The 13,661-nt window shown below is 32.4% G+C and overlaps 1 pseudogene; it reads right to left on the bottom strand.

Moving 5' to 3' along the window:
* Nucleotides 1-2,283: 2,283 nt before the first annotated feature.
* Nucleotides 2,284-2,379, bottom strand: LOC149250001 (small nucleolar RNA R64/Z200 family; annotated as a pseudogene).
* Between the last annotated feature and the right edge of the window lie 11,282 nt (nt 2,380-13,661).

Raw genomic sequence — 13,661 nt, 5'->3', positions numbered from 1 at the left:
CCGCGCTGAGGAGGAGAGTAGTCATCATCTTTTCTTCCACTGTCCTCTCGCCCAAAGCTGCTGGACCCAGATTGTCAGACCAATGGAAATTGAAGAGACTTTTGATCAGCTATCTTCTCTCCAAAAAAACTGGGCAAAATGTTACCCTTTTCCTAAGAAAGGCAAAAACAACATCATCCGTTTGTGGAAATGCATCCCAGCTACTCTTAGTTGGCAAATCTGGCTAGCTAGGAATAACTGTATTTTCAATAACAAGAAGCCCAACCCTGCCCGTATACTGGCAAAAACTACAGCGCTCATATCTGAAACAATAAGTGCAAACTTGGTCGCTCCCCCAGATCAATCAAGCTGGCACAAAGAAGAGATGGAATGGTACAACAAATTCTGCATCAACTACAGCAACAACCATCTAGCTCACCCCAAAGCATGCACGAGAAGAATCCACTGGAAGCTCAGAGGCACAAAGGAAGAAGTAAGTCAATGGATTTTAGACCAGAATCGCCCCACTTTGCATTTCGATGGTGCCTCTAAAAATAACCCGGGGGAAGCTGGAGCAGGGGGCATTATAAAGGAGAGTCAAGGCAAAATTCTTGTAAGCTATGAATGGGGATTGGGCCAAATGTCCAATAATATGGCAGAAGCGTACAACCTTTACTTAGGCACCATCATCCTGAATCAGCTGAGAATTAGGAATCCAGTCATACTGGGATACTCGGCCATCGTTATTGCAGCTATGGTGTCGGGGATAGAATTTAAAAAAGAGGCCCTTAATAATGTAAAGCTCAGGATTGCGGACAACATCAGAGAAATGGGGGACACGACCTTCAAACATGTCCTAAGAGACAACAATACAGAAGCGGATCACTATGCCACTAAGGCATCCAACAGACAGATCGGTCAAGTCAGGGAAAATGAATCCATATATGAAAAACCGATCCCGTAGTTGGCTTAGCTGCCTTTCAAACCCTTTGACTAGTCATATCAGTATATTCCCGATCTCATGTCTCATCATTCTCCATACTTCCTCTTGTGCTCTCTGGCCAAATTCAGTCAAGTCGCACGCAGTCTGTCATGTCTTGGACTCCGATCCTCCCTTCTCCATGTTTGCCACTCAATCATTTTGGACCGATCACAGGATCTCGATCTCCCAGTTTTCTCGTGACTCTCTCACGCAGAATTTAGGTAGGAGTCTTTTCAAAATCTCCATAGACTGCTACAAAGATTTTAAGTCTGATCCCAAGCCCGGCCAGATCATCGAGTTTACGTCGTCCTCTCTGCTAGCTCAACTCACCTCTCCGCTTTATATATCCATGAACCTCTCTCTCTACGAGCACATCAGAAACTCGCTCTTATACTCGCAGGAGAATAAAGGTCATGTATTTGGTAATCAACTCAAGAAGTTCTGCAGCAAGCGAGGCCGCCAACAGTTCAACACAGTCGTGAGACCGCCTACTAAAGCTTCCACGGGTTTCTTCAGCAATCTCCAAGCTTGGTCGTTCGTCATCTGCCTGGTTGTTCTTCATCTGCATGATCGTTTGGTAAATCTCAGAGCTCGGTCTTTCTTCTTATGCGTGGTTCCTTCTCTGGTCTGTTCCCTCTTCTTGGCATTCTCCCCATTTTCTTCCGGTCTCCCTCTCCTTCTTTACTACCCCAGTCCCTTATCCCTGTCCCTGCATTGCATCCCCTTCCCCAATAGCTCCCCTGATATGGCTGAGATTCCGGAAAACAGAGAGCAAGCTGAGAATCCGGAAAACAGAGAGCAACCCGAGAATCCTCTGGACAGAGTGATTGCAAACAGCAGCTGCACGTTATGTAAAGCCCATTGCTTTATGATAGCAAGGTTCGTCAAACATTTCAATGAGCTCAAAGAGGACTTTCAAGCAGATAGCAGATCAAAGAGAAAGAAGTTGGAAAAACAAAAAGCAGAGATAGAAAGCCTAAAGGAAAAATGTAACCACATGGAGGAAGCAATCGCTCATATCAAATCTATCACTCAGAGTATGCAAGCTGAGACCTCAACCAGAGCTAGTGTTAAGAAAGAACCTCAGATTGATGACTCTGTCAATCAGCTTTAGCAATCTACCTAATGACTTGTAAATTTTGTCTTCTCGCAGGTCTGTTTGTAAGGCTATACAGCCGTTTTCTTTTTCAATCTGTTCTTCTCAAGTTTTCCTATAAGAAGTCAGGGTCTGCGAACCCTTTTTGGACTTCTCCTTATCTATTTCTCCTTACATATGTAACAGGACTTGGCTCCTAGCAGTTTTTATAATATATAAGTACCCGATCATGTTAAAAAAAAAATGAACATATGTCTCATCAATGGTGTGCATCTCCAAAGTCTAACATGTGTAATATTTGTAACATTCATCATGGCTAAAACCCCACAACGAAAAATCCCAGAAACTATCTCTCATATTATTGGTCGTAAGAGAATATTAACACGTAGAAGAGATTACTACGCATTTGTTACATCCACATTTCGCCATGGATGACTACTCTTTTGCTTAGTGTGGGCAACAGTTCAAGTATGTCAACATGGAACAAAATTTTACCATAATTTCCATGAAACTATGCCATTCGTGCCACGTGTTGAAGCTTGTATATTCCAAGGTCATATATAGATATATATAAAATAACCACATGTGCTAATGGCACACAACTCTACATCCACGTCGGATGATGGGACACCAAATGAAGTCTCGATATAATTTATTAGTTGAATAATGTGATTTATTAGGTGTACAACTTTTTTTTGGGTAACTCAATCTTCGTCATTACACCAAACGATTGAGTCTTACCTTCCCCATCATCTCGTCGGACCACCTCCTCTTCCCATCCTTGTCATCATAATTGAACACCTCACCCCCACAGTATCTTAGCCACGTCAATTGGCATTAAAAAATTAGTGCCTTTACTTTTCATTTCATTTCTTTCCTCTATAATATCTTATTTCAAATTTCTTTTTTTTAAATGAAATTCTATTATAAAATTATTTAAAATTATTTTTCGAAAATAAGATTTATTATAAAATTATTATTGAAAATAAGAGTCTTGGCATGTTTGACGAAGGTGGCTCTTTTTTTAATATTTAAAATTATTTTTTGGAAATAAAATTATTATTAAATAATTATTGAAAATGAGATTTTTGGAATGTTTGATGGTGGTGCCTTTTTTCTATAAAGCAATTGATAAATATGTTTTCATATCAAAATAATATTTTTTTTAAAGCACCCTTGCTATTACTACCATCCTTTGATGTCAGATAGCGAAATAAAGTGAAATCATTTTGTCAAAACTCTCGAGGTGATTTATAAGACATCTGATTTTAAAATATAAATTATAGAAGTGTAATTCTACTTGTGAACTTGACCCATTTAATATTTTTTATAATTAAAGCACTTTTATAAACAATATTATTAATATTATTAATAATTTTGAGTTTATTTAATGATTTATTTCCAATAATTAATTTACTTGATTTGATTTACAAAGTAACAATTCAATATCCATACCAAGAGTATAAGTTTTTACAATTCAACAATTCCAAATTAACAATCCTATTGGCCTCTCTTTGCACCTTTTGGGGCAATTGCTAGTTTTAATAAATTAAAAAATATATACCTATAAAATAAAACATAAAACAGATTAACTATCATAATAGAGTAAATACAATATAAATTAAAGTAAGTATAATATAAATTAAAGATCATCTTAATAATTTTTTTTATAAAAACCACAACATAAATAAATTAGTGCAAATTTAATTTATTTAAATTGATTGAGTATATAAAGTTGTAGGTTCTAGAGTACATGGTGATAGGTGTTCAGTTAAGGTGCGTTGTGATGTAAAGGTTACTAGTTCGAAATTTTGTGGGTAAAAATCCAGCTATGCTAAGGGCTAGGTTGCGGCTACTCTCAGGACTCACATAACCTAACAAACCAAACAAAAATTGATTGAGCATATAAAATTTTAGTATTCATTTTTATCTTTCTTATTTAATAAATCTTGAATTAAGGTATATATATGATAAGTTAAATTATACTTTAATAAGAAATCGATAAAGAAGTGATTATATAATGAATTTTAATTTGGCTTTCTAAATATGATAATAAATTGTTTCTAAATATGATGATAAATTGATAAGGAAGTGATTATGTAACCCATGAGGTGTAGACCATTTGGTTTGTGTGGAGTTTATTCCCTGCAATGTAACCTCATTGTAGGGGTGGGGGGCGTTTAGGCTCGATTGAGCCTCACACAAGCCTAGTGATATGCATCCCACTGTGGGTGATCAGTACTACTTCCATCCAATATTAGTCTATGCTCAACCTAAAAGAAAAGAAGTGATTATGTAATGGCTACTTAATTTGGCTTTCTAAATATGGCAAGGTTGATTTTCTCTTTTTACTCTTTTTTGGCTCAAGTATATTGTATAATACTTTGTTCTATCAATCTTGGACTTTTTTGCTTCACTTTGCTAACATTACTATATTTTTGTCATCTTCTAATCAAACTAATCAATGAATCAAAACCCATCTCTCTATTCAATGTTGCCTTGTTTATGCTTTAGTACTTCTTCCATCTAATATTGGCCTAGGTTCAACCTAAAAAAAGCGATTATGTAATGGCTACTTAATTTGACTTTCTAAATATGGAAAGGCTGATTTTCTCTTTTTACTCTTTTTTGACTCAAGTATATTGTATAATACTTTGTTTTTTCAATCTTGGACTTTTTTGCTTCACTTTGCTAACATTACTATATTTTTATCATTTTCTAATCAAACTAAACAACGAATCAAAACTCGTCTCTCTATTCAATCTTGCCTTGTTTATGCTTGCTTAATGAGTGACCAAGAAGTTGCTTAACCAATGTTGAATTGCCCAAATTGAATTCTTGGTAACACTCTCATTTGAACTCTACATATTCATGTTGAAATAAAGAGTGAATGTTTCTATTGTTGTCATTGTCTTTCACATGCTATAATTTGTCTTCCCATATCGTCATTTTTATTCCATTACTTCCTCATTATTTAACATACCACATGTGAAGTTGTCATCAATAAACACTCTTATCCAATACCTCTCAGTTTGTCTTCTCCTACCATCTTTTTTATGCCATTACTTCTGCATTATTTAACATGCCACATGTGAAGTCATAATCACTCTTATCCAAAACCTCTAAAGTGAGAAATGGATCTCATATTACTCTATTGTTAACTTTATTGATCAACATGTATTAAAAAGTGACATAATCAACCTGGGATTGGTTAAATGGTATAAAAGACCTTTAATAGCATTAAGTAATGAAATTTTCCATATTAAGTCCCACTTTATATAAATAAAAAACAAAATCTCTCAACTTACATCTAAATAAATAAAATATTATTATAAATAATATAAAATATTATTTTTCGTTTATTCAAAGTATGTCAATATTTTAATCCAATATCATTTTTATACACAAAAATATATATATTTTTTAATTTTTTATAATCATAATTAATTTATTTGAATTTAAGCTTCTGTGATCCATAATCTGAGTTTGTAGAAATATTTTCGGAAAAATCAAATCATAAAATTTTTGTCGACGCGTTTTGAACCAACGAGTGTGGTTCATCATCAGAACAAGTTGAAAAAATCAGATCAAGGCTCCATGTTAAATAGGGATGGCAAATCTTCTAACGGTTAGGTTTGACAAAAAAAAAACAGCTATATTAGACCCAATAGGACCCAAGTCATAATTGAATAGAAACGGTTAGATTCGTCAAAATTATTAGTATAATATTATTATTTTTAATGTCATTTAATAATTATTGGTTTCTCACATTGAGCAATATCTTCATGTCAGTTCCCATCATTTCCCAACCCAGAAGTTGGGCATTCTCAACACCCTTGCTACTCGTGCCCTGAGAATCTTCGTGAAAAGAGCTTCAAAAGAGAGAAATCCCATCTCCTTAATGCCTTTGTTGAAAACGGTTATAGCAGACACCTCGATCAGAAAGCCTTCCTTAAAGCCTTCAAGAACTCGGTGGTAAAAAAAGAACCTAAAATTCAAGTCCTAGGGGTCCATATGCCTTTTATCCAAGGGACCACTGATAAGATTGCTAGGATTCTTAAGAAGCATAATGTCCCTTCGACCTTCAGACCCCTTAAAACCATTCGAAATTCCCTCCGATCAGTAAAAGATCCCATCAACCCCAAGGACATGAAGGGTGTCTATATGATTCCTTGTTCCTGCGAAACCCCCTACATTGGTGAGACTGGACGCTCTATTAATCAAAATATTAATGAGCACGTAACTGACCTAAAACATGGGAGAACCAAGTCCTCTGCACTGGCGGAACATGCAGAGAAAACTAAACATCATGTCTATATTAAGGAAGCTCGAGTGATTGCTAAGGTTTCGCAATTTCATCATTGTAAATTTAGGGAAGCTATTGAGATTGAAAAAAGGCCTAGTAATCTCAATAGGGATGACGGTTGGAAGATCAGTAGTTGCTGGATCCCTGCCCTTTCTTCCCAGTCATATCTCCCCTCTTCAACGCCTCCCCCCTCTATTAATGACTTGAACTAATATCGTAAATTACTCTTCTGATGTATATTCCCCATCCCCCCCACTCCCCCCCTTTTAATAATAAGTTTTGGTTCTCTTTAGATAACTTATTGAATAGGTTACATTAAAATGTTTCCCAGAACCATTATAGATGAAATATTACTATTATAATATTATAATAATAATTTAACAATGTTTAGTTATGATTTAAGGATAATATTAAAGTAATACTATTAATATTGACTCGGATTAATAATTATATTAATGTTATACATTGATAATTCTATTGAGATTACCGTTGACATAACTAACTAAAATGAATTAATATTACATTATTATTTAAATAGTAAGTTCTATAACATTATAATATTTTAATAATAATAATATTTAAGACTATTATAATATTAAACATTAATGATATACCTTAATAACATTATTATAATTAAAATTGCCTTTGTTATAACTAACTAAATGGGTTAATATCACCAATTATAAGATTATTATTTAAGTTTATAATTTATAATGATAAAAATATTACCACTAATTATATAATGATAATAATTTAATAATATTTGATATTATTTATAACTTATAACTAAAAAAGTTTTTAAAACTAATAATTATTAAATGGCATTAAAAATAATAATATTATACTAATAATTTTGACCAATCTAATTATTTCTGTTCAATCATGACCTAGGTCTTATTGGCTCCAATATAGCCGTTTTTTGTTTTTTGTTTTGTTTTTGTTTTTTGCCAGTCAAACTTCACTGTTGGAAGATCTGCCATCCCTATTTAACATGGAACCTTAATTTTTTCAACTTATCTTGATGATGAACCACACTCGATGATTCGAAACACGTAGAAAAAAATTTATGATGTGATTTTTCAGAGAATATTTCTATAAATAATTAATTTATTTAATATTTTTAACCATATATAATAAAAATTTAACCCAAACTCCAATTTCAACTTCACCCATTTTAATTATTAAAAAAAAGATAAGTTAAACCATGTACCGAAGTACAGAAGGTCTGACCTACGACATTTGAAATATTTAAGAGTGAGTCCTTTAACAATTTAAATATTTAACAATGAGAAAAACAACAAAACAATGGTTAAATATTTATCAATTACATAAAAAGTAATGAAATCATATTTACAAAAGTTAAAAGTAAACCTTATCCCCAAAAATAAAGTACCTTTTAAAAAGGATTATGTACTATAAAATAACATTATTTTAAATACTTAAAAACAAAATAGACCGAAAAACATAGCAGAGAATATTTATAAAATTGATGATAGACTTTACATAACTCCGAATAATACTTATGTCCAAAATTCCATACATATTATATATATGGGTGGGGGGGCGGGGTTAAATAATGTTTTAAACAAATGGTGATCTTAAAAGAGAACCATCTATTGGCTCATAACACGAGAAGGTATTTCCCATGTATAACAAATAGTTTACTAAGAGCTATGAATGCATAAAATGGAATGATGAATAGATAGATCTTAAATACAAATTTTATCCAAGGTCACTTTGAATGTTTTATCATTCTCATATTTAATTGACCCATATACTTCAACCTTCACTGTTTTCTAGGAAAGAGTAAGATTCCTAACTAGAGAATGTTGTTTAAAAATATATATATTTTCAAGGACAAATTCTAAAATAAAATAATAAAGTAAAATAAAAGGCTAGAATGGTCTAGCCTTGGGAATCCAAACTTAATGCATAATACATTGCTCACAACAAAAAAATTGCAATCATAAAATTAACTAACTTGTGTACCATTAATCCAACCCTAAATTAATCATTTGCCCCTGCTGTTAGGGGAGGTTACCATATCGATTGATACTTCGCTAACCTTCCATTAATCTTCGTTGATTAGCACATTAAGATTAGAACATTTTTTTCACCTTTAACTAAAGTTTGTATTTATTTCAAGTTTTTAAAATTCAAGGAAATTGTAAAATAATATTTTTTTTCCTATGGGTTAAAAAAATGATGTCTTATGGCATGATTGTTGGCCAAGTTTTAAGAAATTGAACATTTTTCTAGTAAAAAAAAATTTTTTTTATAAAAAAATTAGTTCTCTAACATTAATCAATGCAGTTGAGACAAGCACCATTTTTGTGGGCTATTTGTCTCATGATGCATTCCACTATGTTACCTCATCACCTCGTCACTTCAACCACTTGTGCATCTTATCCTCATTGCATCCATTCATTCTGACACAAATTTGCAATTCCCCAATACTTATTATTGCAATACTACGTAGACTTGTTATAAGTAGTCAAGGCAATAGATGTGAAAATTGTACAAAGGATATGATAGATGTTAAACTTATGTTGATTGCAGATTCTGGGAATATCTTGGAATCCGACGATTAGGAGATAGGTCAAACAATTGACCTCTATCATGATTGTTAGATTCCATGATATTCTCAGAATCTACAATCGACATAAGGATGCTCTATAATAGATGGTTAAAGGAGGTCCACACCTTCTATAGAGTGATCAGGGTCATTGATCTTCATGATCTATGACAAGTATTTTGTGTCATGCTTCTTTCAAAATGCATTTACAAAGTTAATACAAGCTCAATACCATATCTTTCTTTGCCTACTATATTGAAGCATCACCCAATACCATATCCCCTTCACCCAGTACATTGAAGCATGTGTCGATAACTTGATTGATCATCTAGCGCCTAGTACATTGAATCATCTATCGAATGGCCCAATTGGTCATATACATAAGAGGTAGTAGCGATAATAATAATGGCCCAATTGGTCATCTACATAAGAGGTAGTAGCGCTAATAATACTATAGGAACATAGCAACCAAAAATGCAGCAAATGAAGGGAAAATGTAGCTAAGTGAGGTTACAATGACAAGATGAACTCATGCAGATCATGTTGTGCTTACAAATCGAAATTGAAATTCAAATAATGAATATATACTTACCTCACTTGATCTTCTTCATTTCTAATTGTAAGCAGACAATTGAGTGCATCACCTAGGTCACCTTTTACTCTTTAATTAAAGGATCTCATATCTCTAGTGTTGCTTCTACCTTGGTCACTTATGTCATTTTGGTTGGCTCACCTTGCTCTAAAAGACAATGAATTTTGAGGAGGTTGAAAGAGGTCTAATTATGTAATACAAATAGAAAAAAGGAAATTTCATCTCTAAATGATTGATGATGGTTAGTAGAGAGGGACAACCGACCACCTTACTTGGGTGTTGCTTCCAGCACTTCAATGAGCTCAACCACCCACACAAATAGTTGAGAAGTTTAGCATGTAAGTGGCTACAATGGGTCAATATAAAATGGCTTGATTTTAAAGCCTTTTATCTGTGAGGGAAACCACCCTTTTATAGTGTTTGGTGATCATATACTAGTCAATGATGGGGAGTCTATCTATACTTATCTACCTAGTCCTTTACATCATTTTGGGTGTAAATCCCTCCTACTGAATATCTTTGAGAATTGAAAGTTTTAGAAGATGAACAATTATTCTTTTGAACTAGCGATCCCCTTAAGCATCCACATCCTCTTTGATTAATAATAGGGAAAAGTAGTTGCTCCTTCCTTACTAGCCCTAGCATTATATACATAGTTATTTACCTCCTCGTAGCTTTAACTATCGTCTCATCAACTTCTACCTTGGAACATCACATGACATGGACTAATTCTTGTTGAAACAAGGGTCTTTCCTAACTTCAAAATCGTTATCAATCTAGTCAGGGAAGAAGGGGAAGAGGTTGTTAGTGGGGTGATTAGTATCTTTAGCAACAAGAAAAAACCACTGAAGAAGCTTGCACTTGGTAAGAAAGAAAGTAGGATTTTGTTGATGACCAAAATTGACCATAATCAACATTTGGTATATCACTCGGTCAAGACTCCAATTAGGCCCTTATCCATTTGAGATGGTGATTCTGACAGGTTGAATTTGTTTCAATTACCCCTCAATCCCCTTATTGTTTTGTGATATTTTTAATTCATATCAACAAGAAGAGGCATCAGACTTACCCTTATATAGTGTACTTGCAAGAGAGTAGTCCTTACGCTGACATAAGGGCTTAGCCAAGCCACCAATGGGATTACTCCTACAAAAGGATACTTCTACAAATGTTTTCTAAATGAAAATGTAAATGTGATATATTCTAAGGTGTAGACAACAAAAATAAATCTTAATCTATCTCAATTAGGAAAAGGTATATATATCTTCCCAATCAAGAGCAAGATAATGAAACTTGGATTAGCTCGAACTTAGAATAAAACATAGTTAACATATCAGAGAAATAGTTATAAGGTATGCTACTTGTTCAAACAAATATGCACATACAACTATCTCATAAATAGTTACCAGATCGTTGTTGTACATTTATCTAAATTCAAATGGAAATGCATTCAAGTCAATAGATCATGTCAAAATACTAGAATAGTTTAAATAGAATGATAAGAATAACACAAAACTAATATGGTATTAAGTTGATAGATAGCTAGCAACTTAATGCATAAAAGCTTGCCCAAATGCAACAATTAGCTCTAAATTAATCTCTGCCTAACCCTGCAAGATAACTTGACATATATTTGAAATAATCATGATTTATTCTAATCTAACAATTATGCTAGAAAATATAATCATACCTATAAAAACAAACAATAAACAAGAATTGAATGATCTCTTTATTAAGTCTCCAAAAAAGCAGGAGTGCTCCAAATGATTACAAGAATAAAGAGTTATCTCTTTGCTCCCCTAATAGATAATTGATTACCCGCAAAATCAGTCTATTACAATAGTGCAAAAAGGCTCTTTTTGCAGAGAATTAGAACCCTTAGCTCTTCTTCAAAGCTTCTATTTAAAATTTTACAAATCAAATCCCAAACTATGAATTATGCTTTCATGACAGCTCACTCAAGATTTTTTGGTTTGATTTGAAGGTTATAGAAATCTTCTTTTCGTATCTGTTACTCCAATGCCATTCCTTAGAAGCTCCAGTTCATGATTTTCTCCAACAACTTCTTCAAAATAATCACAAAAACATAATTAAAAACATATCAAATTTGCACACAAAACCCAAATTCTCAATCTGTTAAAAACAAACAAACGAATTAAAATTAAATTGGATAAATTGATAAAAACAAACTTCATGTTTTCCATTATTTCTTGTTGAGAATTCTCTGGAAAATGAGTAATCTGAAACGAATTGGCAACAACAAGAAACTCCTGACAAATAGAATTCTTATAAAACAAACTCAGAAAATATCTTTTGGCTGCAAATTCGGAGCCTTGATTTCCATTAAATATTTGAGGCAATAAATGCCTTGATTTGATTAAATAACCACTGCAATTATTCGCCACTAAAATAGATTTCCAATAAGTCCTCATTTGCTTGATTTAGTGCAATAAAACTCGAGATATAGCCTCCCAAAAGTCATCAAAACTTAGTGAAACATGCTAAACACAATTATAGACCTATTTTGGATTTAGTTTCAATAAATTAAAATATATAATATAAAATACAATAATAATAAAAGAGTAATAAAATTAATTTAATAGAAAAGGGGTTAAAATTGGGTATTTAAGTGTTGGAGTGTAAGTGGAGTGGGAGGGGGGAGGCCCTTGAATGGAGAGTGGGCCCCTCTCCACCATTATTTTAAATATAATATACATGCTTTATGAATTATAATTCAAGTTGTAATGCTCCCCTCTCCCCCTTTTGTAATATTACTTTACTTTACATTATGTTCCTCGATACTCGACGGGAAATATCTTGGGAGTTTTTGATGGATCTCCAAATGAAATTTTTGGGTATTTTCTCCGTGGTGACATCATCTTGAACGCAATAGTTTCAAAATATTTGTTTTTTATTTTTTTATTATTATTTATAATATAATATAATTTAATTATAATTTAGTAAATAAATTTAATAAGACTAATTAATTATTAAATAATCAAATAAAATTATATTTATAAATTAGTTAAAGTAAGAATTAACTAAATTATAATTAATTTAATTAATTAAAATTAAATTAATTAAATTTTTTTACATATTTATATTAATTTAATTTATACAATTTATAAAATTTTATGTAAAATACATATTTACATGTGTTTATATTTAGGTGGTGAATATGATCAAACATTGGTCGGTGAATAGATCAAACATTGGTCAATCATAACTTTCAAATTGTGTAATGGAATCAAGTGAAATTTGAACCATTGGAAAGCTGTCAACAAAATGAAAGCAATGAATCCTTCAAAACGATTATCAAAGAAAAGAAAAAAAATCACTCAAATTTAGCGAAATTAAAGCATCCCTAAAGTAATATTAACAAAATTTACACGGAGGATCCCATAATATCAAAGAAATTAAGAAGAGGTATTGAGGCCTCAACAATTGGCGACACACAAGGACGAATCAATTATCTTTGATTTGAATAATATAAATTGCGCCTTGGCAAACAAAATTCTTCTACAACAAACTCAGAAAATATATTTTGGTTGCAAATTAAGAAACTCTGGAAAAATTAAATTCTTCCAAAAGAAAGCAAAAAAATTTCTTTTGGTTGCAAATTCACAACATTGATTTATGCTAAATTTTTGAAATAGTACATGGTCTTATTTGGTCAAATAATAAATAACTATATTATTGCCCACTAAAATAGATTTCTAATGAACCCTCAATTTCCTGTCGTAGAACTCAAGATATGAACCCCCAAAATTGAGACATAAAAACTGATTGAAAGTTGTTAAACACAATTCTTGCCCTGGTTTGTTTTTTTTAATAAATTAAATAAAGAAATAATAATAATAAGAATTCTAAAATATAAAATATAAAATTAATTTAATAAAAAAGGGAGTCAACGTTGGGTTTTTAAGTGTTGGCGTGTACATGAAATAAGAGTGGGGAGGCCGTGAGTGGAGAGTGGGCCCCTTCTCCACCATTGTTTTAAAATATAATACACATACTCCATAATATGATTCAAGCCAGGATGCCCTTTTGTAATATAATTTAATGTCATCCTCCACATTAGATGCAAGGCCCTTTTCTTATATGATTAGGTTAAGCTCTTTGTCACTCTGG

This window comes from Pinus tabuliformis, chromosome 7 (assembly GCF_031772625.1).
Source record: "Pinus tabuliformis cultivar Carrire ecotype Pingquan chromosome 7, CPIR1, whole genome shotgun sequence".
NCBI classification, from domain to species: Eukaryota; Viridiplantae; Streptophyta; class Pinopsida; order Pinales; family Pinaceae; genus Pinus; species Pinus tabuliformis.
The sequence above is the reverse complement of the archived record's forward strand: the minus strand, read 5'-3'. Positions and strand labels throughout refer to the sequence as shown.